General features: G+C 37.1%; 1 protein-coding gene across 4 annotated transcripts in view; it reads right to left on the reverse strand.

Moving 5' to 3' along the window:
- SLC25A21 (solute carrier family 25 member 21) overlaps nt 1–27,366 on the reverse strand; it is a 482,637-nt gene that overhangs the window by 201,646 nt on the left and 253,625 nt on the right. The window contains exon 2 of one of the 4 annotated variants that reach the window (XM_045450743.1): nt 11,057–11,115. The exons of the other annotated variants lie outside the window; for them this stretch is intronic. The gene's annotated coding sequence lies outside the window, so the exon portion shown is untranslated. The remainder of the gene's footprint in view (nt 1–11,056; nt 11,116–27,366) is intronic. 4 annotated transcript variants of the gene reach the window in all.

A 27,366-nucleotide genomic window follows, 5' to 3' on the forward strand; every position in this document is an offset into this window, starting at 1 on the left:
TAACATCTTTAAAAATTATTGTTTTGTATTTTAACTCAAAGGAAATTATCCTTTTCCTTTTCGTTATACTTAACTCTATATTAGACTTCAAGCAAGATCCAAGTGCATTTGGGTTAGTGGATCAATTTTCAGATACGTCGATCTTTTATGGAAAGCTAATTGCTCTAGGTGGTCCTTAACACAATTGGTAATGCAAAGAGAAACACCAGGGGGAAATAAGCTGTGGATTAAGTTGGCAGACAGGAAAATACTTTCAGAAGTGTCTTTAAGGAGAAGGAAATGTGAATAAAAGAGAGAGAAATAGAGGTATCACTTGTTTTATTATATATATGATATAATCTACATATATGTATAATAAATGCATACACATACATATATATAAATGCATACACACACACGTGTGTGTGTGTGTTTGTGTGTATTCAGAGGAAGTTTGCCTGTATTTTGTTTATCTAAAGTAAAAAAAAAGTTCAAGCTGACCAGCATTTCAACATTGGAAGTGTATGGAAATGCAGAAGGGCAGCTGAAAGGGGTTAGGACTCTGTGGCTTAGGGGAAGGGCAGCCTGTCGAGTTCCATTCTACAGAACATTCGCCCCATTCTGGTGACTCTGTTTTCTTACTGCTTCTCAAACAACTAGAAAGACAAAAATATTCTGCTCTGCCTCAGGACTTCTTTCTCACTTATAATATTGGTTTTTGTTTCTCCTTTTTTTTGAATTACCTAGAAAGAAGGAGCTCTCCATTTGTCCCAAGAGTCAGGAACAGAACCCAGTCCTTCCCTGCTTACCCCCCAGTCACGAAGTGAAGCTGGCTTTTACAAGCAAGATGGCATGCCTCCCTTCCCAACTTTACATTCAGTGGCATCATGTCGGTATGATCTGCCACACTGTCATGCAGATGTTTCTAGGCTTCACACACACAGATTTAATAATGAGAACAAGGCTTCCATCTCTCAGAAAACAGCTTCCTTTCTCTGCTCTTTTCCAAGGATATGAGCACTTTAAAAAGAGGAGAATAAAGGTGGCTACAATGCCAGCTTTGCCCTTAGTCATCAGACAGACATCTAGAAATAGGAAGAAGTCCTCAGGCAAATCCATAACATCTTGCTAAGAGAAGAATTCAGAATTTTAGTTCACAAGAGGCTAGTTCTTTCTTATCTATAAGTCACAAACAACAATTGCCATCAAAGAAAGAGCAGGATGAAGTTACAATGCTTTTCTTCTTGTTCTAAATGGTATTATTTCTTGCAATCTATTATTCATCTTGATGGAGTAAAAGACTTGTGACTTAAAATATTTGCCACCATTGCTTTAATTAATATATAGCCAAGTTTCCTGCATTTAATAAATCACACTGCCTTAAAAACTTGCCTTTAGGTGTTTGTTCTTAATTGTATAATTGCTGAATGACCTAGTAGTACCATAGCTACAGAAACTCTTATTTTTAAACACTTATTTAATATCAGACTTTATGCCATGCTCCCATGAACTCCAGCTTACTGAGTCAGCTTACTGTACCTACACTTTAAGTAAATTCCATATACCACATTCTTTATCAAGGTTTGGCTTGTGGGGGAAAAAAAAGAACGTTGACTTAGTTTCAGAGACTCCTCTCACTGCTATGTGGCGTTCACACAGTTTAATCACACAAGATTTCTACTAAATATAGATTAAACTAATATTTATGTCCACATGAAAAACTTGCAAAAATGAAACTGATTATACTTCATGTAAATTAAATACCAACAAGAAACAGTATTTGGGTACTAAAATATAAGATACTACATAAACACAAAGGCAGATAGATTTCATTATCACAAACATTTAGTTATAATAGCACTGAATGTGTTACTACTCATAGAAACATTATCTAGATAATAAATAAATAATAATATAACAATCTACCCTGGAATTCTACAAGGTGCCTACGAAGTCTGAAAACATAGATGAATAAATATAATATTGTGAAGGGCCTTGTCCATCCATAAAAAACTAAATTAGGGGCGCTTGGGTGGCTCAGTCGGTTAAGCGGCCGACTTTGGCTCAGGTCATGATCTCGCGGTCCGTGAGTTCGAGCCCCACGTCAGGCTCTGTGCTGACAGCTCAGAGCCTGTAGCCTGTTTCAGATTCTGTGTCTCCCTCTTTCTGACCCTCCCCCGTTCATGGTCTGTCTCTCTCTGTCTCAAAAATAAATAAACGTTAAAAACAATTAAAAAAAAACTAAATTAATATTAACTATTTTTCATACTTTAGACTCTGTTGACCTCATAGGAAAGGCATGGCTTTGACATTCACTCAAAGACTAGATTTAGCTACCAGATAATTTTTTTAAGTATAGCTTACACGTATGTTTCATTAGTTTCAGGTGTACAACACAGTGATTCAACAATTTATACATTATGCTGTGTTCACCACAAGTGTAGTTACTATCTGTCCCCATACAACACTATTAGAATATCACTGACTGAATTCCCTATGATGTGCCTTTTCTTCCCATGACTTATTCATTCCATCACCGGAAGCCTGTATCTCCCACTCCCCTTCACTCATTTTGCCCAACCTCCCATCCCCCTCCCCTCTAGCAACCATTAGCTTGATCTCTGTATTTATAGGTTGGATTCTGTTTTTTGTTTGTTTGTTCATTTTTTTTAAGATTTCACATATAAGTGAAATCATATCATATTTATCTCTCTTGGTCTAACTTATTTCACTTATGAGCATAATATCCTCCAGGTCCATCCACGTTGTCTCAAATGATACAATCTCATCCTTTTTATGGTGGTGTAATATTCCAGTGTGTGTGTGTGTGTGTGTGTGTGTGTGTGTGTCTGTGTCTGTGTGTCTGTGTGTATACATCTTCCTTATCCCTTCATCTCTTGATGGACACAAGCTGCTTCTATACCTTGGCTATTGTAAATAATGTTGCAGTAAACATAGGGGTGCCTATATCTTTTCAAATTAGTGTTTTTGTTTTCTTTAGATACTCAATCGTGGAATTATTGGATCATGTCGTATTTTGTATTTTTACTTTTTTGAAGCACCTCCATACTTTTCCCCACAGTGGCTGCACCAATTCAGGCAACTTTTGAATAAATAAAAAGGGAAGAGCAATGTTTATATTATAACTCTAATTTCTTCATGTAAGACTTTGATTTATCTATAAGGATCAATTTCTTCATTTCCCTCTTATACACAAAAGTATTACAGGAGACATCTGGAACAATGGCAGAAACTAAAATGGCACTTATAAGCCTGGGAACAATACTGGAGCTCCTCCAAAATCCATTCTGTCTTTCATCCATGGCCATGATACCTCAGAAAGATGGCATTTTCTAGCACCTCTTGTGTGTGACCACATGAGTAAGTTCTCACCCATGTAAGGTGAGAATCATAGAGCCTAAGACTATGAATCCACCTAATTTAAGAACTAATTTCCCCTTCCCACTAACTGGAGCTTCAGTGCGGTAGTGACTCAAGTTATACGTTATAGATAGGTGACAAGACAGGGCCCTAGAGGATGGTGCAGTAACCACTGGAAGGGACCTGTGTCCCAGAGTAATTATGGGGAGCAGAGATTTGATACTAAACTAAGCTATTGCCATCAAGACTTTACATGAAAGAGAAATATACTTTTCGTTCTTTAAGACACTGTATTGTTAGGTCTCTTTGATACAGCAGTTAGGCTTTATCAGTTAGTTTAGGCCTAACACATGCAAATGCCAAATCAGGTAATGTAATCACACAGTTGTCAACTATATTACGAATTCACAAATGGTAACTTTTCTGAATTAAATTCAACCTACCACCAAGGAGGAAAGAGAATTCTGCTTTTTCTCAAAAAGAAGAGTGACAGGGGTGCCTGGGTAGCTCAGTCAGTTGAGCATCTGACTTCGGCTCAGGTCGTGATCTTGTGGTTCATGGGTTTGAGCCCCACATTGGGCTCTCTGCTGGCAGGGCAGAGCCCAGTTAGGATCCTGCGTCCCTTTCTCTCTCTGCCCCTCCCCCACTCTCTATCTCTCTCAAAAATAAATATTTAAAAGATAAAATAAAAATAAAATAAAATAGAGAATTTGTAAAAGAAAAAAAAAAGAAAAGCGAAAAAAGAAAAAGAAGAGTGACATCATGAAGCGTGCCATCAAGACCAGGGCTATGAAGTTTATTGGGTTCACTAAGCTATGCCTAAGGCTTCCCTTGCTTTGTAATGGGTTTTGGAGCACCAGTAATTGAAAACTGAATCAAGAAAAAGAGATTTAAACTTGATGTGGAAAATATGGCTCAAGTTGGACCACAATACAATTATCAAAATGAGCAAAGAGTCTAAAATGCCATTGTCTAGAAAATGAAACAATACCGTTTCTTCCATTGCAGAGTTTAATTTATTCATTATTTGTTTCACACAGCTTGAAAGATACCCCTGAAAGGATCTTTCGGTGTTTTAATGGTGCTAATAGTGTTTTCTAGAATGAACACATATTCCATGTTTTCTGTTTTACCTTACCAGTGAAAAGCTGGAGGAATTTGTGTGAGAGAAACAATGCTTATCTTATTCGTGCAGGTACTCAATTCCAACAAAAATAATTTGTCAAGGCTCCTTTGGTTGTTTGAGACAAAATTCAACACAAATCAGTTTAAATACAAAAGGGGAATTTGTTGGCTTATAATTGAAATGACGGAAATGGCAGGGATACTTGGCTCCAAGACTTTATCTCCCTTTCTCTCATCTGCTTGTCTCTGCTTGTCTTTATTCACTCTTGCTACAGAGATTTCCTAACACAGAGAGGTATCTGCCTGGGAGATCCCCCTGTTCCTACCCAGTAATCTTTAAGATGCAAGAGGCAAGCAAACACTTCTCCAATAACAGAAAAATTCCTGGCAGGACTTTGATTGGCCTCACAGTGGTCACCTGTGAATCCCTAGTCCAATCACTGTGGGCAAGAGGTTGTGGACATCTGATTGGTCAGGCTTTAGTCACATGTTTACCTCTGGATGAAGGGTTATGGAAAACAGAATTTCAGAGTTTTAAATCTTTTTGTAACATCTTTTTCTTTGTAATTTGACAGATAAGATTGGGTTTGAAATGTTTAAACAATACTCTTGCTGCTTCCTTCTCCAAATAATTACATTTTAATCCTAATTAACTGACTCCCTTTCTATACTGCTAACCATCCAATGACAGTGGTACTGGGACTAATTAATTGCACTTCATCTCAAAAAACACTTTCCTACTAGGAGCTCTTAGTTTATAGTTTGGTTATTCTATATTCCTGTGAGATCAGCAAACTTGGAAAGGAAATGAAATGGCTCAAGTTTTAAATATACATATACTGCATGAGATGTCATGTTAACTTGTGGATAAGGCCCTGGCTCACCTAAACTTGTCATTTATAAAATATTTATTGTATCAGGGAAGGTGTGGAGAAATAGGGAAGACATAATCCGTGCTTGAAAGGTTTACATAATAACTCTGGAAGCCATTGCAATAGGGCATCATGATTATTAAAACTGTACACTGCTTCCTGGAGGGGCAAACAGAGGTAACTGGCTGCATGTTACAATCCACAGTTCAGTTTGGCATAGCATCTTGCACAAAAGTATATCCCAAACCACTTTACAGAAGTGAAATTTCCATTCTCAAGCCAATATATGCTATACATTACAGAACAGCTGTGTGCAAACGCTGCCTCATGGGGGGGAAAAAACCCTGAGGCATTAGGTCATGAGATGAAAATCCAAAGGAGAACTTAGGAGGCATGGACCAGTAGGGCAGAAAGGAGGGGTAAGAGGAAACAGTGACAGGAAAGGAAACATGTTAATTTGCAAGATTTAGAAATGAATCTGTGATAAGCTTAAGATACATCCCACACTTTTTCCCCTAGAAAAAAAATCTAGACAATCTTAAAAATTTTTTTTAATGCTTATTTATTTTTGAGAGATAGAGCACAAGCAGGGGAGGGGCAGAGAGAAAGGGAGACACAGAATGTGAAGCAGGCTCCAGGCTGTGAGCTGTCAGTACAGAACCCCACGTGGGGCTCGAACCCACAAACTGTGAGATCATGACTTTAGCCAAAGTCAGACACTTAACTGACTGAGCCACCCAGGTGCCCTGAGAGTAGGATAATCTTTTACATGATCCAGAGGAGTAGCAGCAGAAGTTAAACAAAAAAATCATGAAGTGAAAGCTGACAAACTTTCAAAGTAGTGGTATAATTACATAGGATCAGTAATTCAACCATTAGGGGATAAAGGCAATAAAATGATATATTTTGAGGGAACCTGAATTATGGTAAACTATTACCAGAAAAGGTTAGGGGATGAGATGGACAGTGAAAGCTAATTTCATAAACGTAAACACAATGCATGAATTGTGTACTTTAAAGTAAATAGAGGGGCGCCTGGGTGGCTCAGTCGGTTAAGCGTCCGACTTCAGCTCAGGTCACGATCTCGCGGTCTGTGAGTTCGAGCCCCACGTCGGGCTCTGGGCTGATGGCTCAGAGCCTGGAGCCTGCTTCCGATTCTGTGTCTCCCTCTCTTTCTGCCCCTGCCCCGTTCATGCTCTGTCTCTCTCTGTCTCAAAAATAAATAAAGGTTAAAAAAAAATTAAAATAAATAGAATTTTATAAAATACATTTAATTCTAAGACAAAGCAATTATGTTCTTTCAGAATCTTGCCTGGCTTTAAGAAACCATAAAATACCAGCTAGTGAGGAACTGTATTTAACAAATGATGACAGTTTGCTGTGCTTAGACTGGATTTCTAATATAAAATCCTGCTTTTAAACCTAAATAAAAAATTTTAAGTAGAAATAACTCCCAAGAAAATTTATTTTACTATTTATATTTCTTGTCACTTAAATAACATTGAAATATTTTAAAAATTCAAGTTCTCCATTTTGGATGTTCACTTGAAGCTTACATTTCTATTTCAAGTATCATCCATATAGCAAATTAGCCTTCCGCACACTGTGTGCCTAAAAAACATTCTTTGAGGGTGCCTGGGTGGCTCAGTTGGTTAAGCGACTGACTGGATTTTGGCTCAGGTCATGATATCACAGGTTGGTGAGATCAAGCCCTACGTTAGGCTCTGCGCTGACAGCATGAGGCCTGCTTGGGATTCTCTCTTCCTCTCTCTGTGCTCTTCCTCTCTCTCTCTCTGTCATAAATAAATAAATAAACATGTAAAAAATTCTTCAAATTCCATGAACTCCAAGATTATTCATTTGACAACCAGTTTGCATAGCTCATTACAAGTTACGCACTTCTGTTAAGGGGATATACTCTTGATTACTGGGGTTTTCCACATAAATAAAAAGTTGTACACTCTGTATCTTGTGTAAGCTATTCATGTTTGGCATATGCTCATTTTAATTTGGCAAGTATCACATTTTACATGACACATATAACACCATGTGCGAAAAGTGAAGAAATCAAATCCGCAATGTATTATTTCCTGAAGTATTTGGAAATACTGCACACTTAGTTGGGTTGTAGATAAATTTGGTCTGTCTGGCCTTTAAAAGACATGGAAGATATACAGATTATCACTGATTTAGGCAGCATAACAGGGGTTTAGCAATGACTGATACATATGAAATTTCCACTAAACTGGGTACAATTGGGTTTTCCTTTACCTTCTTAAATACCCAGTATTTTTTTTAAAAGCCATACTACCTGAAAAAAAAAACAAAAAACCAACAATGCCGTGTCTTAGAAGGAAAATCAATGGACCTTTCAGGAATTTTCATACTATCATGTATCTTAAGAATAATTATGGAATAAAGGATCCTCCCCTGCACGTCCATCTCCTCCATATGCTCACTCCAGAAGGAAAGGCAGAATTAGAGTGGTTAACAGTGTTGGATGCAGAGTCTGAATGATAATCTTGGTTTAGCAATTTCCTTATCTGTGTGATAGAGGCACAAACTGTACTGACTTCAGCACTCAGCACAGTGTCTGACATAGTATAATCATGGGATAAACAGTGGCTACTCTTCTTGCTGCTATCACTATTTGTAACTCTGAAACTTCTCAGATAACCCTGAGAAGTGTTCTAGAGACCATGATGGTGAGGGTTCCAGCTGTACTATTGATGGCATCCTCCCCAGTTCTAGCCTCATCTCAGAATCTAGTCATTCTAGTGGGGACGGGGAGGCAGGGATGGAATTGCAGATGGCTTTTCAGCCTGGGAAGGCTCTACTCTATTGGCTGCTGTCTCAACTGTGCCTTTCTCTAAGGAGGGAAGCATGTAGTAGAAACACACACACACACACACACACACACCTCTGAAAATCTCTGTTTGAGCTCTGTATCAAGTTTCACAGATCACTTATTCCAGGGGTTCTTAACCTGTGGTTGAACTTTGGAAAGAGGAAGGTGTCCACGAATTCCTAGAAATTACATGCTAAATTTTTCTTTTTTAGTGTTCATTTTTATGACAAGAGAAATCCATGACTTTCAACAATTTCTCTAAAGATTCTGTGTCCTTGAAATAAGGACTCATCGAGCTTCAATTTCCTCCTTTATAAGATGGGAATAAAAATAATGGTCCTATTGGCCTTACTGCGTGTTCTGAGGATCCATTAGAGTGTGAAAGACTATAAGTCATCACTATATAAGCATTTGCTATTGCTAACCTTGATGCCATTATTTCTTTTTATCAGTTTGTGTGCACACTTCTGATTACACAGTATCATCCACAAGGAACTCAAAATCTTCTATCTACTTTTTGAAAACCATGTCATAGCTTGCCCAAGCAATAAGCATTGAAAAGAAGATTGAGGCACTACCTCCAGAAAATAGTCTACAGATGTGTTTTGTTCAGTTCACACAGTGTTCTTTCAAGAATGAGTTGGTTGTAGGGGCGCCTAGGTGGCGCAGTCGGTTAAGCATCCGACTTCAGCCAGGTCACGATCTCACGGTCCGTGAGTTCGAGCCCCGCGTCGGGCTCTGGGCTGATGGCTCGGAGCCTGGAGCCTGTTTCCGATTCTGTGTCTCCCTCTCTCTCTGCCCCTCCCCCGTTCATGCTCTGTCTCTCTCTGTCCCAAAAATAAATAAACGTTGAAAAAAAAAAAAATTAAAAAAAAAAAAAAAAAAAGAATGAGTTGGTTGTCAACATTTAGAAATCAGGAGTTTTCACATAAAAAAAAATCAGATTTCAGGTTACCTGAAAAACTGAAATATCTGGCATCCCTGAGTCACCTTTCTGCAAGACAACAACTAGCCAGAGCTGAGTACAGGGACATGCGCCCCCTGTATCCCATTGTTGAATCTGGCCCTCCTGCTTCCCTTGTTTGGCCACATAAGTGTCTCTAGCCTATAGTTATGAAGTCTAAATCTTAACTGAGTATAATCATTCTGTTTTGAAAATACATAAAATAAGGTGTCATCTCCCCTTCTTTTTCTTCTTAGAAAGTTCTTTCAAACCTCAAACATGGAATATTTAGAATAAACATTCAGGTATTAAAGGACAAAGTATATTCTCCACACATACTGCTCTTCAGATTAGCAAATTCTTATTCGTTGAAAGAACATCCTCTAACAGGAATATTGAAGGGCAAGACACACAACATGATTACAAGATCCAAGAAAGAGGTAAGTGATGTGATTGGGGAAAAGCCATAAGTTTATCCAATGAAAAGTCATGAGCCTCACTCATAATTTAAGCTTGTACAAATCAATTAGGTATAAAGGAATAAATGGATTGCTAACATATCATTTGGAAGAACTTGACATGAATCAGCAACTGAAAGAGCCTCCTAATTTTGACCTGAGCAAAAATGTCACTTTTAAGAATAAGAAAAATATGAAATACAGGAAAGTGTCTGTTTCTCTTAATTTTTGTAGGTGACAGATATCATAAGGCTGACTTTTCTCTGGAACTTACTAGGAGGAAGAGCCACTTTGAAAATTGAAAATGCATGGCGAAAATTTAAGGTTTGGGAAGTTCTGGATGTTCTCCCTTTTAAATCAAATAATCTTTCATGTTATTAATAGCCCCCAAATAATGAGTAGGCTGCTACAGATTATGATAAAGAAGAAAAAAATGATACCAGGGAATCCACTTAGATATGATTAGAATTGACCCTCTTTCAATACAGTTCTTAAACTCTAGTCCAAGATTATTTGCTCTAAGGAATGCTCTATTTTTAAAATTGTTGATGTTGACATTAGAATTTTGATTCAGAAGAAGACCATATCAATTACATAACCTGTGAAAGATTTCAAGATTTACATGTTCATTACCAAACTAAAATTTATGCTGGATCATGTACTATTATAAATGTTTCGGCAAGAGCGATGTGGTGTAACAGAGGCCATCCATTCGAGCGGTAGAGCCTGTAGGAAGTTTTTCTTAACCTAATTGCAGGGGCCATTTGGGTTAGAGCAAGGTTGCACTGTAAATCTGCCACTCCTAGAGGGCCAACTTTCTCGATGCATATTGAACCAATATTCTTGCTATGAAACTGTGTAAGCTAGATTCTGTGCCACTATAGTACAATGCTCCTCAATAAACTTGTTTTCACAAAAAGTTTGCCCACTCATGCGTCCCAAGGCTGTTGTAATCTTCATTGTTGAGGCTGATCTAATAGCAGGGACATTATTCTATTTCTTGACATGTTTAAAGTTCTCTAATGAATAAAGCTAACAGCTTATGGCTGCTTCAACTGTCACTTGATTACCCCGAAGGGATTTTCTTTTCTTTTTCTTTTTTTTTTTTTGTCTTTAAAATTGGCCTCCTAGTTTGTTTTTAACTACCTTGTGCACAGAGGTCTGAAGGGGAAAGCAGATCAAAGATCAGCTCGCAACATAAAAAGCAGCTGTAGTTAATTACAGGCAAATGAAGGACATCTGACCAGATTCTTTATGAGCCGCCTTGTCACACATTCAACAGTCTATAATCTCTGTGACCTTGTCCCTTGGTCCTGAACTGTCGCCAAACCTGAGAAATGGATATGTCTCAAATTATATATGAATTTAAAAAAAATGGGAGGAATGTTCAGGGTGTGACTTAGGAAAGAGTGAGTGATGTGGAAGAAGAACACAGTAAACGCGGAGTTACCTGGGATATATAGAAGTCACCTGGAGTTTCCATCGTAAAGTAGCAAGTCTTTTTTCACACTGAAAATAAAGTCATTCGTTATAAAGAGGTAGAGGTAGATAATCAGATTATAAAAGTTAACATGTGAGAAGTGAAATGCAATACTTTGCTATGATTTGAGAGAAATGAACAATACTCCTACAGTGTCCACTATTTGACTTCTCAAAACATTTTTAACTGTTCTTGTTTTTAAGATGCTATTAAAATCTAAATGACTCAAGTAAAAATAAGGTTTTCTAATTTTATTTCAATTTTTTATTTTAGAAAGAGAGACAGTGCACGTGAGTGGGGAAGACGGGCAGAGAGAAAGAGAATCAGAAGCGGGCTCCATGCTCATCATGGAGCCTGACACGGGGTTCGATCCCACTACCCCAGGATCATGACCATGAGCTGAAATCAAGAGTCAGATGCTCAACCAACTGAGCTATGCAGGCGCTCAGTTTTTCTAATTTTATTATTTTAAAAAATTTTTTAAATGTTTATTTTTGAAGGAGAGAGAGACAGAGTATGAGTGGGGGAGGGGCAGAGAGAAAGAGACAGAGACAGAGACAGAGAGACAGAATCTAAAGCAGGCTCCAGGCTCTGAGCTGTCAGCACAGAGCCCGACGTGGGGCTCGAACTCACAAACTGCAAGATCATGACCTGAACCGAAGCTGGATGCTCAACCGACTGAGCCACCCAGGCGCCCCATCAGTTTTTCTAATTTTAAGAGCAATACATGTTCATTCTACATATTGAAAAGTCCCAGAAATATCTAAGAAAAAAATACCCCCAAAACCCAGCCTCTGAGAGAATCCTGTTAAGATTTATATTTAAATCAAAACAAAAAAAAATTGAGCACATACTACTGAAAAATCAGTGAAGTTGCACTGTTTGTTGATGGCCAATATGGTTACAAAGCATGGATGAGTGAATGAAAGGTGTGGGTTCTGGTAAGTCAGTACCCTGTATCAGCAGTAGGAAAATGGCTGTTAAGGGCCTACATTGGCCCCTTAAAAATGCATCACCAGCATGGATAAAGGAAAAGCCACTGTATCCTCTATAAATACCAAAGTGATCAGATAGCTCCTGTTTCTGCCTGTTAGCTTACTTCATATAGGCCCAGAATGGCACACTCCATGCCCCAACCTCCACTTTCTTTTGACTAGAGGTTGGGGATTATAGGAAAAATGCCTACTTTACAGGACTGTGTAAGGAAATAGGGGATCATATTTTTAGGTATGCTGTGGAAACTGTAAAGTATTAATCATTTATTAACTATTGTTAGCAGTAATTGAGGTGCCATGGAAAACATTAAAAATGATTAAGAGTCTACCTTCAAGGAGTTTTTATCAAGTACTTCGAGGTACAATACATAAACAAAAAACGTTAATTAAAATTTGAAAATAGGTTCAACTTTACAATGCAATGTACCAGGTAATCATCAAATTACCTGTAAACATCTGAGAAGGAATGATACCATAGCCTATGGGTTTTGGTTTATTTGTTTCTAAACAAACATATCAGAACTAACCAACATGAGTGAGTGTTATCCTTTTCAAAGCTGTCACCTTCACTGCCTATAAACATGAAAAAGGTATTGCCAAGGTTTAAAAACTTTTTTGGATTCTATGGGATTCCCTTGTTGTATGTAACTTTTAAACACCTAAAGTTGTAATTTTGAAGACAGATTCAATTTCTGGAAAGAACTGAGTATCAGATAGAACCAAGAATAGTGAATACAGAGACTGATACCTAAAGAAATGTCACCACATATTAATGAAATCATTTTATAAAAGACCAATTATTTCTGAAGAGAATTCCAAGACTGGGTATCCAAAAAATATTTTGATTAAGGCAGTGCCTTGAAATAAGCTACTATTCAATATTCAACACTGTGAATAAATTCTGATTTATTCTCCAGTTTAAAAAGTCCTGGTTACTTTATATTCAACTCTGTAATTTCATAGGACTTCAGAGGAGGGAGATATGAGAAAGCTTTGCAGTCTAATTTGGACTTGATTTGTTAGCAGATGAAGAGTGAATTTTAGAGAAGTTGAATGATATGTAAAAAATTATGGTAGGTCACAGAGAACTTTTAGGGCAGTGAAAGTATTCCTTATGATACTATAACGATAGATACATGTCATTATACATTTGTTATAAATCATAGAATGTACATCACCAAGAGTGAACCCTAATATAAACTATGGACTTTAGGTGATAATGATGCATCAATGTAGGTTCATCCATTCTAACAAAAGTACTGCTCTGGTGGGGGATGTTGATAATGGGAGGTGTTGTGTGTGTGTATAGGAGCAGAAGGTATATGGGAATCCTCTGTATCTTTTCCTCATTTACACTCTAAAAAATAAAGTCTATTAAAAAATGATGGTGGGGAATCACAAGGCATTGATGGGAGGAAAGAAAAATTAGAAATCATTCCAGGCAAAGGATAAAAAAGAGTATAAATGAGAGAAGAAGGCAAAGCTCTGGGAAATGAAAGGATTTCAACACAAGGCTATCCAACAAAACTTTCTGCAATTACGGAAACATTTTATAATCCGTGCTATCCCACATGGCAGCCACTAGCCTCATGTGTGGCTACTGAGCATACAAAATGTGGCTATTATGACTGAAGAAATGATATTTTGTTTTTGTTTCCTTTTAATTAATTTAAATGTAAATAGCCACATGTGTATAGCAGTTACCATTCTAGATAATGCAGGATGGAGCATGGAGTGAGGGTGCTGTGAAATAGGAATGGAGAGTTACATAGGATATAGCCAGACACTGGAGGATCTTCAGCTAAGTTAGGGAACATTAAATTTATCTCAGGGAACATGAGAAGCCAATGAAAAGATTTAAGAGGGGGAGTAACTCACATAATCAATTTATTTGCTTTTTGGCATCAGGCTACAACAGAAAGGATGGATTAGGGTTGGGATGATGGTTGAGGCAAGGGTGCCAGGGAAGAGGCTACTGGATCATCCAGACAACAGATGTAATATCCAAAAGGGTAGAAATAAAGGCACGGCACTTGAGGGACACTTGGGAAGTGGAGAAAAGGATGGATTGGGTGTTAGGAATAAGGGAGGTGGAGGGAGAGATATATGAGACCTGAGGATGATGGACGATGGAACCATTCACTGAAGAACAGCTCTGAGGAGAATGACAAGTTCAGTTAGGGACATGTTGAAGGTGAGGGGTCTGCTAGGCATCCAAGTGGGATGATACACATTTGTGAGCCATGCACATGTGGATGGCCATGGAAACAATGGGAGGGGATAACACTCTTCAGGGTGAGTCTGAAAGTAAGAAGAGGGACTAGGACAAAACCCCAAAGAATACCAACACCCTGACATGATTCTTCTGTTTTTATATCAGTCTTCTATTCATCCCTGCCTATTGTAGCAAGCCATATTAATCTGCACTTGTCTTTTAAATAAAAAAAAAACCCAAGCTCACAGTCTCAGTGCTCCATGGCACCCCACAGTATTTGGCAATTTCTCACCACCCAACCCCCCATTTTTAGGAGGCACTGGCATATGAACAGTGTTATTCTAAATTTGGGTTTTTTCATTCAGGACACAATTTCAGAGAAAACAGAGTGAACTCTACTGCAAAAAAGAAAAATTACTGGTGACAGAAACTATATGAGTTAAGCATGTTTTAAAAGAAGTTAATAAGAACACAGTCATCAAAAAAAACTCCACAAGGTTTCTCTCTCCTGTAAACAGATTAGCAAACAAATGTCCAGTGCCCTTACTACATTTGGCAAGCCATCAAATAAGCTACTAACAATTAATCACATCACAAAACAAAAAAATATACTGATTTTTTAAAGTGGAAGCATAACACAAACTCTCCTAGCTAAATACAAACAATGATACCATTCCAGCGAATTCAAGTTTGCTTTATCAAGTTTTTACTATGCAAATCATAGCCTTAATGGAGGGTGCCATTGCTCCTATACAGAACTTGTGATCACGCATGGTAAAGGTATATAAGTACCACTCTTAATGATTCAGGTGTATCAGACTATCAAATGCTCTTATTTGAGGAAGCATAGCTAGCAGATTAACTGAGATACTACTTACTTCACCTTAAATATTCATAAAAGCTAGCAGGCAATCCTAGTGTAAGTCTAGGGACCTTAGGGTCATTCTTATTTCAAGAACCCGACAGGCACTTCTCCATAAATAGATTATGATAGACCCCAAGTTGGGACATTCTTTAATTTAACAGCCTCTTATTAAGCATTTACTAAGTATCAAAATAGAGAGAGCTTTCACCATCCTGCTGAGCAGTTTGGACCTTACAGGTATGAAATAAGAAGTCTCAAAGTGTTGGAAGATGAGAGATGGTGGGGTAGTGACAAGATCTCATCTTTGTTTTCAGAAAGAGAACATTGGCAGCAGAACTACAATGCAGAGAGACCAAATTCATGAGCCCAGTTAGAAGATTTACATTAATAGGGATGAAAAAAGATTAGTCCATGAAATTGGGAAGTGGTGACGGGGATGGAGAGAAAGGGATTAAAGATACTTAGAAGTTGATTGGGAATTGAGAAGTAATTCGGAGATTATTGCCTGGGGTGATTGAGTAGATGTTTTTGATCCCAGGGGGTATATCTCTAAAAATATTAATTATTTCTTAGCCTCTATTTGTGGTACTTTCCTAAGAAGTACCTTGGAGGTGTTAAAAACTCATTAGTGGCTTATTTTGGAATTATAGTCATTTCTTTATTGAACAGACCTGTCAAGTAGTTAATGATCTGTAAAACTCTTAACTGAACCGGGAAGAGCTCTTTAATTCCTTAAATCAAAGATCCTTTTATTGTATTTTGTAAATTCTGATTTGCTTCTCTAAATGAATTGTATGTATCTTTCAGTGTGTGTTTTCTAGCCCCTGAACTGTGAGGAAAATTTTATTAGTTTTCAATCTGATCAAAGGGAAACCAAACCCAAACTGTTAGCTTTCTAAAAATCAACATACTGGAGATTTCAAAAGCTCTTGTGAAACTAAATCAGCAGTTGTCGTGAAGCTGTACTCTATTCCTAAAATGATATTTCTTTTTTTACTTTTATTGCTGCTTCTACTACTAATAATTCTACTATTACTCTTATTACAACTATTACTATCATCACCACTATTAAAACTAGCTTACTTTAAGTGCTTTTATATATCGAAGCTGTTGCACATATTTTGTGTGTTAATTCATTCATTAACTCATTGCTGACAAAAGTATTCACAGCAGCACTCTGAAGAGAATACCAAATTTTCCCCACTTTATTAATGAGAAGATTGAGGCACAGGGAAGAGAAATAACTTCCCAAGCCCCCACAACTATTAAGAGGCAGAGTTGGGATCCAACCCTGTTGTGCCCTATTACTTGGTGGTCACCAATCAACTATGCCTCCCAGCATTCCGGGCCTGGTGGAATGCCCTTTCCCATTGACTCCAAGCTCACCCCATGACTGATTTTGGACACTGAGACATTAGCATGTGTTATGTAAGCAGAGGCTTAATAAGCCACTTTCACACTGGTATTTTCTCAGCTGGCACACTTATTTTGGAGATCCAGCTGCCATGTGCTGAATAGTCTAAGCCACATGGACAGGCCACATGAAGGAGAACAGAGACTCTCCAGTCTCGCCCAAGAGCCTATGCCAACAGCCAGCCACGTGAAGGAGTTATCTCTGCCATTGCAGCCACCATTTGATTGTAACTGCATGAAAGACTCCAATCAAGGTCAGCAGAACTACCCATGTGTGTCCAAGCAACCTGCAGAATTGTGAGACATGATAAAAATGGCTGTTTTAACAAAACCCAATTAGTCTGTGCTCTTAACCACTTTGCTATCCTGAGCTACAGTTACCTTCCTAAAAAATCATTACAGATACCTAGCTAGATAGCTAGGTCTATATCTCTATGTATCTCACTGAGTATTTCTTTACTGTGTGCTTATTATAGCTACTTACTATCTTAAATCCATATTTATAAAATGTGTCTTCTCTGTGTGGTATACTACATGACTTATTATCTATCTTAAATCAAAAATATATCCTGGGAATTAAAAACTGATAAACTACCTATCCATTGCCAAGAAAGTTCAGTTTTACCACAAGAACCAATTTGTAGAAAGGATTAGACCTATTTCACTAACTCTGTTAAGAATTTATAACAACAATGTTTACTCATTCAATCATTCAACAAATAGTTAAAATTTATTGCACAAATATTATGTACCAGTAACCATGCTAAGCAGTTTGCATACATTTGCTCCTCACAACCATAAAGTTGTACAAGGGATGGGGATGTACTAGAAACCATGCTGGAGGTCATGGCTAGTAAGCGTCAGAGCCTGACCAGGCTCAAGTTCATCTAACTTGAGTCCAAGATCTTGCCCCACATTCTGCTGCACTTGGTGCCTCTCTACAGGCAGCAGGCACTAATAAAATCCTAGTTGATTATGGCAGTTAAGGCCTTAGAATCTGACTGAAAGCAATACTGAATATACAGTCTCATTAAAAATGAGTCTCACTCAAAACTCCCATTTCTAGAAATTGAATTCAATGAATACATTGAATTGATGTAGTCTAAAATTGAAGATAAATCTATAGATTATTTTAAAATTAATATACAAACACAAATTAATGTTTAATGCATAAACTATTTTGTGGGTCAACGTTTGCCTACATGTTAATTTGCAAAGATTTTAAGCCTCTGCTTGGCTAAAGGTAATCCTTCTTAGGCAGGAGTCCTCCTTGGACTATACTCGTTAAGTTAGGTGCACATCTTAGCTCTCTTGTAATGTATCACAGTGAATTCCAATGTTCTATTCACCAGTCTACCTCCTAATTCTCTTCCACCCACACTGGATTGTGTGGACTTTCAGAACAAGACTTATTTATTAAAAATTGATTTTATCATATAGCATCTTTGGTGAAAGAATAAATCCCTGGGTAGAAGGAGGCCTCAAGGCAACATTTCTCCCTTCTCTCCCCAGCAGCCACCCGCTGGGTTGCCTTTCCACCTGCCACTGGCTGAGAAAATCTGTTCATTCTATTAAGAGATAATATTAATAATGTAACTTTAAGTAATAATGTAATCTTAAGTAATGGTGAAACTAAGTTTTTGTTATTTTAAGTCATTTCTTTCCTTCCAATTTCAAAAAACTTTTGACCTATACAATATGGGTTTAAGGACCAGAAAATGATACATTAAAAAAGAGAGAGAGAGAAATTCCTAACACAAAAACTACTATATAAGCTTCTATATTGTTTACATAGTTAAAATCCAAAACGTATTTTGGGAAGAATAAACACCTTAAAGTAGAGGCAGAAGTAGTGATGTCTGAACTGACTTAGGAAGGATAAGAACGAGTTGTTTGAGTAGATGTTTATAATCCTTTTCATTATTAGTGGTAGAAAAATAGGGGGTAAAAAGTATGAGTGAAGTGATTCTTTAGTCTATCATAAATCGTATGTTGTCAAAAGAACCTTTTATAGATCATTTAATTGTAATCAGAGTAAATCAATCACTGCAAATGCTAAGTATTAATTTTCTTAGGTACTAAGTATGAATGAATGGAAAGCACCATGTGGGTATGTCTTTGATAGACATGGAAATTCAGAATCAGATAGGTCAGAACATTCTGAATTATCACAGTAAAGCTTGAGGGATATTCTAAGAAGGACAGACACACTCCAAGAAATATTAGGTTTTTACAATATATGATTATGCAGAATATTGCTAGGTCATGTAATAAGAAGTCACAGTAATATGGGACAGTTGTAGTTATGTAAGGGTTTCCCTTAATAAGCAACTCTTCTAAGCAACTCTTCTAAGGCAGATCTTCCACCTGAAAGCTAAACGCTAAATACACTGACATTGGCAGAAGGTGAACAAGAATAAATGAACATAAACTTTCTGCAAATCAGAAAGACTTTAAGGAAATTTCCAGCTTAGAATAAATACGTGTTTAATTTGCTTCCAGATTCCCTTATACTTGACTGGTTTTAATCACCGTGACGAAAATTAATAAATGATTTGTCAGTGTTTGGGAGACAGTATAGTCTCCATCTGGTATATTTGAGGCCTGTGAAAACATTTTCCAGTACTACCCAGTGACAGAAAACACTGGTAAGGTAAGCTCTTACAGCTGAAATGCAGCAGTTGATTGCCAATGGAAGCTACAGAAAAGGATGATTAATATAAACAGGCTTTTGCCTGTGTTTCACGGCAACATTACATAAAGCAGGGCTATTTCAAGAGACTTTTATATTTTAATTTCCAAGAGTCCATAGGGTAAGGGGTTTTTTTCTTCATCTTGTTTGATCTTTGATATTTAAGACCAACTTCTGTGTTTTGTTTATTTTTTCTTTGCATTGGAAAAAGAACATAAAGTGAGTGACAACACATAATCAGGGCTAATTGGTATTTTTCAGAGAAAAAAAAGAAAACACCTTTTATGATGAGCCAAATGCAAACATTTTACAAATAGGGTATCTTGCACCAAATAATCATGTCAGGAAAAAAAATGGTTATGTTGCATGCATGGAAGTATTTGTTAGTTTCAAATTTAATCACAGCAAGTGGTTTTAATTTATATTTCCCTAAAATTTGGCTATTACACAAAGCAAGCACTTTAAAGGACTGATTGTCTTCTCCCTGAAGGAAAGAAACTGAAAGTTGATTTCAAACTGAAAGGGATAATAGAGACAAAACATTTTAAATAAAAATAAATAAAGGGGGTAGGTAAACCATCCAGTGGCCAGCTTGTTTAATATAAGATTATTTAGTTTCTCTTTTTAAAAAAACTATTTTTTCACTCTAAAAATGATCAGAATGATGCAAGCTAACTATTCTTCCTTAATATACTATCAAATATGTAGGGGTCTCCTTGCTGCACTGTTGGTAAGGGCTGTGTTGCCGAAACAGGTGATGACAGCAGTACTATTTTGTGTTATTTTAGCCGTCACTAGCCTTCCTAGTATTTTTCACCACTCCCACTTGCTGGCAGTATATCATGGCACAGTTTCAACAGAATTCTACTATGAGCTGTGAGCTAACTGGGAAATGTCAACATGTAAAGCCATGTCTAGAATTAACCTGTCTTTAACAAGGGCAAACTCCCACACTCTCTCTTCTCTCTCAAAACTTAATTACAGCAGGAGTACAGCAAAAAGGGGTGGAGACGATTGGATGAGGAGATGCTAGAGACAATTCTATAACCAAAGGTAAGATAATCACACAAAATCCACCATGAGCATTTTGCTATGGAGCTAGAAACTAATATTCGTCTTGTCAGAAAACAAACTCTTCTAATTAAGAACCACATGGCCATCAGAGTAAGACTCTCTATCCCTCCAAAGTGAAAGGATCATGCCCTTCAGCTTATTGTAATGCATGCCACGTCCCCTCTTCTCTGGAACATCTGACTTTAATTGAACAGCTATTGAGATTCCTGCTGTGACACCCTAGAAGTATCATCACACTTTTTAGGCATCAGCCTTGGCTGTGATCTGCCCCATGTCCTCTTTAATGACAAGAGGTCAACATTCTATCTCAAACCAAGTTACACACTATATGATGGCTTCTCTTAGCACTGTTGACCTTCTCACTGCTTGTTGACCTTGAAAAATGACTGGTAACCACCAGACAAATCAGCAAAACTCCTGAAGGTCATGGCCCCTGTGTAACCTAATCAGCATCTCTAAATAATTTGTCAGAATCAAGTTGAGAGTCATACGCTCAAAGGACATTACTGCCTACATTACTTCTCGGGTAAGAAGTGGGTCCATAAGGATATCTGTGGAAAGACTATAGAAATAAAAAAGAAATGTTAAAAAACTTTGGTAAGATTTGAGAAAACAAAGAAATAAAAGGTGGCTTTTAGATTTAAAAAAAATTGATTATAGCATTTCCTGGATTTCAGCAATATGAGAAAATTTTACCAACTAAAAAACAGAGATTTAAGACTCTGGACTATTGTCAATACAAGTGGCCTCTGACAATGCTACTAGCATCCTGGGGATCATAAAATGACATGAAAAAGAGCTCAGATGTTGTCTCATGAGATCACTTCTCATTCAAGCTGTTTATCCTTTATCTTCTCATAAATTAATGTATTATAAACCCCACCATCAGGGAAAATAAATATAAGTATTTCTCATCTTCCTCACACATATATAGTTCAAAGCTACTCATAGTGTTCTAGCACAAAACAAACAACACACAATGTATTATCAACATAGTTTTCATTGAGGTTTAATTTAAATTCACTATTTAACAACTGTGGATAATGTGAATATGTTGGTGGGTTCCACTAAAACACATAAAGAGATGCTGTTTGATTGTAGGCCATAATGGCATAAATTGTGAATTTTGTTTAAATGACATAAACTCAGTTCAATTAATTTTGAAAATGTGGGCACATACTCTGACAAAATTAAGGTAATTAGCTTATAACTACTACCTAAGAACTGTTGAGTTCCAGATCTATTATCTAGATTTGATCTCTCTATGGCTCAGAGCCAGCTTTTAAATGATCTCCTGGACAGTTCCACCTGAATGTCTCTTGAGCACCTAAATCTCAATCTGACCAGAACAGAATCTCTCATCTCTCTTCCCAGCCCCACCACCAACCTCCTCCTCCTTTGGCTCCCCCCATCCATCCTACACACAATAATGCAAATCAGAAGCTTCATCTTCAACCTAGAAGCCCTCTAAATCATGGGATTTCTCACACCTTGATTTCTCTTAAATCTCTTCCTTTCTCTGTTCCTACTGTCTTTATCAAATGTCAGGCCTTCCTTATTTCTGAGTGGACTTGAACAATATCCTCCACTATGGCTCTTTCTGCTTCAAGCTTCTCTTCACTCTTCTTGCATATCTGATATTGACGTTCCACTGCCTCATTGATTGCCCACTACTCATAAGAAAAGATTCACCTAAACCCCATCTTTTTGTCCAGGACTTCATCTCCAATATTCAACTCTCTTTCCTTGGTGTATCTCCTGTTTTCTGACCCTAGAAAAGTAACTGCATATCTTGTTTGACCCTGGCCTTCTGGACACCAAGGGTCAGAATGCCCCACATTCCTATCTGCCTTTTGAATGCCACTTGGGCAACTCTAAACAGAGAGAAGCCTCTTTTCCACAATTTGTTATTTATATCCTGTTTCTTACCATAATTTTGTACATATGTATTCCTTTTCCCACCAAAATGTAAGCTCCTCAAAAAACAGAATCCATGTACTATTCACATTTTGGTCCTTAGCATCTATCACAATGCATAGTGCACAGAAGGCAATTTAGTAATGTTGAATATAGTAAATAAAGAAATGTAGCAATAAAGCACTGAAAGATGCTTCAGTTCTTGGATTCAGAGCTATATAAATAAGACATAAACTATAGAGGCAAACTAATGGCATTATGGTTTGACTAGTTCCTAGTCAAACATTAGTGAAATATTATTTATAAAGAAAATAATTAAGTTCCTGGCAAAAATAATGCTAATTATATAAAAGCCAAGAGGTACCTTGTACTGTACCATTAGTAGAAAAGATTAAAAATATTTACAGACAAAGGTGAAGTTTTGGAAAATGAAGATTTCATTTTCAGTAACAACCTGACTAAAAGCAAATTAAATGTTCTCATCTGAAAAACTGAAACTGGCATCATAATCTTATTGCTTTTTGCCATTTCATGATTATAAGTGTTTTCAGGGTCTGAGATATGTGATTTAGCATCACTTGTGTGTGTGAACAATCTGCATTGTTCAAGGCACTAGACTTTGGGGAAGAGACAAAGGCTCCTTATGTGACTGTGATGCAGAAGTACACTCTCTAAAAAGGGATATAAAATGCAAAGCCCCATAAGTTCCTTAGGTTAGGCCAGCTTCCTTAGTGTATAAGATTTACTATAAAGATTGAGCTAAAAAAGTTGCAAAAAATCTTAACATCAGTATAGCAGATGTTAGACATACTTTGAGCTCCAGATGTCCACAAACAGCCTTGCTACACTTAGTCAGACCCATGGGTCACCCACCCTAGAATCACATGTCTTTACAGAGATCAAGGGATGATTGTGGGATGCCATGGTTTTCCTCCAAAATGCCAAGCTCAACATGATAAGCAACTATTTCTCAAACATCCCCAGTTTCCTAAATAACTTACTGAAAAGCTATCATCCTCAAGTTGATTTAAATCCTTCCTGAAAAACAAAATTTACTACAGACTCCCGATCTGGACCTAGGGAATTGGCTGGACTTGAATCAGAATTGTTTTCAGAATTGCAGGATGAGAAAGCCCAACACAGAGGAGTTTAAAGAGAGGATTTCACCAAGGGCAGGGAAATGTTGTCCACAATAATTGTGTAAATCTAGAGCCATTTTTAGAAATCAACTTCAATTTAATATAAATAAATTTCATACTTCCTCATTGTAGATGATCAGAAACCAACACAACTGTAAAAGTAGAAAAAAATGCAGAAGCTATAACTTTGTCACACATCTTTATTACCTTTAAAATAACTAATGAAAAACATTCACACACACATACAAAAAAACCCCACCAAATGGTGGGGAAGAAAAAGAAGCTGTAAAGGGAAAAGCCAAAAGATCCTTTTAAGTGTAAGACACATAAATTTTTCTTTCTCTCTCTTTTTTTTAACTACCCTCCTCTGTGAAAAAGGTTTTATGTGATCAGTCAGAACTTCTAGATAGTAACTAAACAGAGAAAAAAAGACAGTAAAAAGAGATAGAGTCCAACCATAGACACCAAAACAGAGTTCATGGTCTTCCTATTGCTCCTAGAAATAATTATCTCAAGAAGAAAAGAAGATACATGATCAGTTTTATAACCTCAGATGCCAGTCTACTCTAAATCTCAAACCAAAACTATTTACCAAATCCACTTTGCCATTAGGTATAATATCTTACTTTAAAGTGCTTTGGAGTGAGATTTAAACAGCTATTTCCATGTTAAAAATTAGTTAATTGCTTATTAGGTTATATCTTCATTAGATTTCTTTATCCATGCTTAAACATAATATATTTATTGAGCCATCTTTTTTAGTAAAAACTCCTAATCCAGTTTTAGAAGTAATGAATGAATTCTAAGTATATTTTAACTTTTGTATGAATACATGCTAAGAGACATATCAAACTGACATTGAAATAATATATTACTCTGGGGTCAGGATTTCATAATGGCATTTCCTAAGTCCCAGCAATTCCTGTATCTACTGACATTCTAAAATTCCTCCTTGGTATTCCTAGCGTGGAATGGGAGAAATAAATTAAATATAAATATAAATTTATACACACAATACACACACATACATACGTGTGTGTGGTGTGTGTGTGAAATAAATTAAATATAAATATAAATATATACACACAATACACACACATACATACATGTGTGGTGTGGTGTGTGTGTGTGTGTGTGTGTGTGTGTGTGTGTGTATGTTTATGGATATTTCAAGTCTTTGGGTATGGATACTCAAAGACTTGAAATACCAAGGACTGAATTTTTGGTAATTACACAGGAGGCCAAAGAACAGATAGTATAAGTTTTGATTGAATCATATACATACACTCAATTTGCAATCAAATGTTTCCTTGCTAAAGACCACAGACCAAATTATTATATCACATATTTAAAGGCAAAAGACAAAGAATAGTGATGAATGAAAGTAAAGATCTTGCCAATGAGTTTCATTCTCTGTAAACAAAATTACACTACCATAAAAGCTGTTATTTTGTAAAGATGTCCTGAAGATATTTTGTTTTGTCAGTTCTGCAAACTTTTCTGATTGCTAATTTCAGCTCTGGAAATCAGTCAAATAAACACAAACACACAAAATGTAGTTGAAGAAGCAAGTTTAGAAGTTTTGCTGTCTTGAGAAGTAAACCAGTTAATATTTCTTCCACAGACTGTTAATTTTAAGAACTTCATATTTCTAGTTACATTAAAAGTTTTTTTTAATTGTTATTTATTTTTGAGAGACAGACAGCGTGAGCATGGGAGGAACAGAGAGACAGGGAGAATCTGAAGCAGGCTCCAGGCTCTGTGTCACAGAGCCTGACACGCAGCTTGAACTCACGAAGTGCGAGTCCACGACCTGAGTCGAAGTCGGATGCTTAAGTGATTGAGCCACCCAGGTGCCCCTAGTTCTAGTTACCTTTATGGTAGGGCAAATGTTCTCTAGACAATATATCTATCCTACTACAGAGATACATCCATGAAAAAAACTATTGATTCAGGTAAAATAATTCCTGGTATCAATTACAGTTTAATATCCATGGAAAATTTAGAATTATAAAGCAGGCTCCATTTGAAATTTTATGTTCACACGCAGGTGGCAGGAATATGATATAATTTTTTAAAATATGGGAGGGGGGGTGGTGATCCAGGATGGTGGCACAGAAGACCCTGAACTCACCTCTTCCCAGAGACACTGAATCTCCAGTGATGTGTGAAATAGTTCCCACTGAAGAAGATGTGAAAACTAGGTGCACAGCTCTTTCATTACAAATAGTAAAGAGCCACACTGACATGGATATGAGAAGCAGAGATGTGGTCTTGCCAAAAATCTCACCCTTGATACAGCGACACACAATTGGGAGAGATCTCACAAATACAGAGCTTCTCCCTGAGGAATGAGGGGTTCATGACCCACATCAGGTACTCCAGCAATTGAAATCTGCAACAGAAAGATGAGCCTCCAAAACATCTGACTTTGAAAACCAATGGGGCTCATGTACAGGGGACCCAAAGGAAATGGAGGGTCCCAAATGGAATGGAGATACTCTCTTAAAGGGTTTGTATGCAGACTCATGCACCCAAGGGGCCAGCACAAAAGCATCAGTTTGAAAAGTGCCTAGACTATAGGAAAAGATTCATTTGCTATATTATAGTGACTTCTGGAGGGCAGGGGACTGTTGGAACTCTCTCTGGGGAATAGAGGTGCTGGTAGGTGCCATTTTTGCCTTCTCCCTCTCCCTTGACAGCATGGGTGGGCATGCCCTGGCCCTGTGCCTTCCAGCCACTGTGTGAAAGCAGGCAGGCATGCCCTGACCTTGCATTCTCCTCATGAAAGCCAGTGGGAGATAGACAAAATGAAAAGATGTAAAGTGTAGTACCAAAAACAAATTGTAGCAGGGTGTGGTTAAAATGTAGAGTTTTAGAATGTGTTCAAACTTAAGTTGCTATCAACTTAAAATAGACTGTTATATATATAGGCCATTATATGTGATTCTAGTGGTAACCACAAAGCAAAAACTTCCAGTGGATATACAAAAGATAGTAAGAAAGGAATCGATGCATAACACTAAAGAAAGTCATCAAATCATGAGGAAAAAGAGCAAGAGAATAAGAAAGCAACAGAGAGGAACTATAAAACAGCCAGAAAACAATTAACAAAATGGCAATAAGTACATACCTATCAATAATTACTTTAAATGTAAATGAACTAACTTGTCCAATCAAAAGACAGAGTGTCTGAATGGATAAAACAAAACAAAACAAAACAAAACAAAACAAAACAAAAACAAGACTCATCTATATGCTGCTTATAAGACACTCCCCTTAGATGTAAAGATGCACATAGGCTGAAATTGTAGAGACGGAAAAAGATATTACATGTAAACAGAAACCAAAACAAAGCTTGTGTATCTATACTTATATCAGAAAAAAGAGACTTTAAAACAAAGACTCTAAGTAAAAGACAAAGAAACACATTACATAATGATAAAGGGGTCAATCCAACAAGATGTAACATTTGTAAATATATATGCACCCAACATACAAGCACCTACATATATAAAGCAAATATTACATGGTCAGCATTACCCTGATACCAAAACCAGACAAAGACATCATATACACACACACAAAATCACAGACTGTGTCCCTGATGAACATAGATCCAAAACTCCTCAAGCAAATATTAGCAAACTGAATTCAACTATACGTTAAAAGGACCATACACTGTAATCAAGTGGAACTTATTCCAGGGCTACAGGATGATTCAACATCTGCCAATCAACCGACATGATACATCACATTAACAAAATGAAGGATACAAGTCATATGATCATCTCAATAGATGCAGAAAAAAGTACTTGACAAAATTCAACATCCATTTATGATAAAAACTCTCAACAAAGTAGGCATAGAGGAACATGCCTCAACATAATAAAGGTCATATATGACAAGCCCACAGCTAACATCATATGCCACAGTGAAAAGCTGGAAGCTTTTCTTCTGAGATCAGGAA

Source organism: Leopardus geoffroyi, chromosome B3, assembly GCF_018350155.1.
Source record: "Leopardus geoffroyi isolate Oge1 chromosome B3, O.geoffroyi_Oge1_pat1.0, whole genome shotgun sequence".
Lineage (NCBI taxonomy): Eukaryota > Metazoa > Chordata > Mammalia > Carnivora > Felidae > Leopardus > Leopardus geoffroyi.